A 3,891-nucleotide genomic window follows, 5' to 3' on the forward strand; every position below is an offset into this window, starting at 1 on the left:
TCATGGCGCTCTACTGCGAGACGCCTGCTAAAAGACAGTTCACGTCTAATTGGTCCCCGTTAGCCAATCGAAAAAGGATAATCTGGAAGTTTTTCATTGGTCCGCTAAGGATGATGACTCTCCCCTTTCATTTACGTAGAGATGTCGCCTGGCTCTTCAAACGCGCGCGTGCGCAGTTGTGAAGCTTTTCGGCTTTTTGAAATCCAAGAAGGCTTAAGGTAGATAACAACGGAATTGTTTTTACCCGAGACTCAGAAGCTTTTGAAATCCATTTCCTTCGTGTAATATCGTAGAAAAATTGGACGTAGCCACGTGATTGATAGGAAGTAACTTAGTCCCTCATGCTGCCGCCAAAGTGTTTCAAATCAAAATAATTAAAAACCGGGAAAGCAAAAATATTTAATATTACAGAGGGAGATTTTAAAAAGTAAATGAACAAGAGCTTGTTGAATATTTTCTATGTTCCAGGAACTGCTACTAATGCTGAACAGAGCAGACATTAAAGTTGTNGGTTCTTGCCATCTGCAGTGGCATGGATGGACCTGGAGGGTATTGTGCTGAGTGGAGTGTGTCAGACAGAGAAAGACAGATGCAATGTGATTTCACTTATATGTGGAATCTAAAGAACAAAACAAACAAAACAAAAAGCTCAGATAGAGAACATTTTGATAGTTGCCACATGGGAGGGGTGTTGGGGGATGGGTGAAAAGGGGGAAGGAATTCAGAAGTACAAATTGGTTGTTACAAAGTAGTCAAGGGGATGCAGGGTATAGCATAAGGAATATACCATATTTCCCCATGTATAAGACGCACCCTCTTTAAAAAAACTTGGGGTCTAAAAACTGGGTGCTTCTTATACAGTGGTTGTAGATTTTAAATGCCATAGATGGAACTGAGGATGAGGCAATATATGAAGACAGTGATTCGTCATCAGACACAGAATAGGACAAGCTAAAGGTTGGGAATTTTGACAGTGATGGAGTTGTATGAATTTTATGATGAGTAAAACTTGAGTTCAATAACTTTATGTAATACTTTTTTTCCAAATTTTGGGCCCCAAATTAAGGTGTGTCATATACATGGGAAAATACGGTAGTCAATAATATTGTAATAACTATGTATGGTGTCAGATGGGTACTAGATTTGTTGGGGTGGTAGGTGGGAGGGGGTTGGGAGTAGGGTGAAAAAGGTGAAGAGATTCAGAAGTACAAATTTGTAGTTACAAAATCATCATGGGGATGTAAAGTAAAGCACAGGGAATACAATCAATGATATAGTAATAACTATGTATAGTTCCTAGACTAGTCAGGGGGATAACTTCTGAAATTATACAAATAAATGACTAACCACTATGCTGTACACCTGAAACTAATATAATACTGAATATCAACTGTAATTGAAAAATTTTTTAAAAGGGAGAAAAAGGTGAAAAGAAATAAGAAGTTCAAATATACAGGCATAAAACAAAGAAGTCATGTGGCTGTAATGTACATTGTAGGGGATATAGTCAATGATATTGTGATAGCATTGTATGGTGTCAGTCAGATGGTTGCCGGACTTATGTCACTTCTTTAGGTATATAAATGTTGAATAACTACGGTGTGTACCTAAAACTAATATAATATTGTATGTTAGCTATATTTTATTAAAATCTTAAAAAAAAAAAAAATATATATAATGGTTACCAAGAAAGTTAACAAAGCCTTAAAGTCCTCTTCTCTTGAAACATTTTAATTAGTATGTCCACACAATAATCCCACTGACAGGAAATCAATTAATATCTCTAATCCTGTTAGTAATAATCAAGTATGATGAAAATTTTAGGACTGCAATGGATTAAAAGGGCCAAGAAAGGGCAGGGAGATAACAGTTTATTTTCATTCTACCTACTTCCATAATATTTACCTCAATTAGGTTTAGCGAAGTAGATTAAACCTTAACAACTACAAATTCTCCTACTGGAACTGAATATCTCTCATCAAAATAGCATATAGGAATCCATTATCATTTAAAACTAAAATATGATCCTGCCATTAAGATCTCTCTTAAATTTCAGAAGTAATAAAGCTAAGCATCACCAGTCTGAATTCCTCTAAAACGGACCACCCTTTCCCCCAAAATTTATTTGATTATATTGTGTTCTAGACCATCAGTGCTTAAGTCATAAAAACTCTTGATATTTTTAGCTTTCCTAATCATCCACTAGTTTTTATTTATTTTTAAAAAAATTTTATTGGGGAATTGGGGGAGGGGTACAGCGTTGGGGAATCAGGAAAGGGGAACAGACAAGTTGCTGTCCTTTTGTTCTTCAGTCTAGTTGTGGAGGATGTTGCTTCACTGGCCCATGTTTGTATTATCATTGCGCTCTTCCTGGGTGAGGCAGATCGGTTGCAGGCCCCTGGACTGCCACTCATGGTGGCTCTTGGCAGCTCACGTGCCACTCACGGTAGCTTACAGCAGCCTACTGCAGCTCTGCTGCAGCCTACNCAATGATCACAATACCAACATGGGCCAGTGAAGCAACGTCCTCCACAACTAGACTGAAGAACAAAAGGACAGCAACTTGTCTGTTCCACTTCCCCGATTCCCCAACGCTGTTCCCTCCCCCAATTCTCCAATAAAATCTTTAAAAAAACTTTTTTTAAATGATTAACACCTGTCAAATCTACATAAAAAAAGACATTAGAGGAAATCATCATTAGATTAGATGAAGCAGAGAATCGAATCAGCAATTTAGAAGATAAGGTATACACCTGAAACTAATAATAATAAAAAAAATAAAAATAAGGTAGTAGAAAACACTCAATCAGAACAGCGAAATGAATCCCAAAAGATGAGGAGAGTTTAAGGGGCCTCTGGGAGTCTATCAAGCATACTAATATTCACATCATAGGGGTACCAAAAGAGGAGAAAGCAAGGAATTGAAAACCTAATTGAAGAAACATGGGTGGCTGGGTGGCTTAGTTGGTTAGAGCGTGTGGCTCTGAACAACAAAGTTGCCGGTTCGATTCCCACATGGGATGGTGGGCTGTGCCCCCAACTACTACAGTGAAAACAGCAAGTGGACTTGGAGCTGAGCTGTGCCCTCCACAACTAAATTGAGAACGACAGCTTGACTTGGAGCTGATGGGTCCTGGAAAAAACACACAGTTCCCCAATAAAGTTAAAAAAAACTGTTTAATAAAACAAAAACAAAAATGAAAAGAAATAACCTTGGAAAACTTCCCTAGCCTGGTGATGGAAACAGATAAACAAGCCCATGAAGCAGAGTCCCAAACAAGATAAACCCAAAAAAGCCAACACAAAGACACATCATAATTAAAATGCCAAAATGTGAAAGACAAAGAGAGAACTTTAAAAGCAACAAGAGAAAAATAATTAATTACCTACAAAAGAGCTTCAGTAAGACTGTCTTCTCAACAGAAACTTTGCAAACCAGTAGGGATTGGCACGGGATATTCAAAGTGATAAAAAGCAAGGACCAACAATCAAGATTACTGGACACAGGGCCGGCCGAGTGGCACATTGGTTAAGAGTTAGCTTGGGATGCCAGAGGGCCCCGGGTCAGATCCCAGATATGAGGGCCAGTGACACTGCCCTCTACAGCTAAGATGCTGAATAACAGCTCAAGCTGGAGCTGGGCTGCCCTGAGTCGCCAGCAACTGCGTAGGCTGCAGCCCCTGCTGCAGTGGGTTGCCATAGGCTACCATGTATAGCCAGCAGCCAGCATGAGCGGCCAGCAGCCGCTGTTAGAGGCTGTCCAGAAACCAGCGACTGATCTGCCTCGCCCGGGAAGAGCGCAATGATGGTGCCAACATGGGCCAGTGAAGCAACGTCCTCCACAACTAGACTGAAGAACAAAAGGACAGCAACTTGTCTGTTCCCCTTCCC

Source organism: Hipposideros armiger, unplaced genomic scaffold (genome assembly GCF_001890085.2).
Source record: "Hipposideros armiger isolate ML-2016 unplaced genomic scaffold, ASM189008v1 scaffold_121, whole genome shotgun sequence".
In the NCBI taxonomy this organism is placed as follows: Eukaryota; Metazoa; Chordata; class Mammalia; order Chiroptera; family Hipposideridae; genus Hipposideros; species Hipposideros armiger.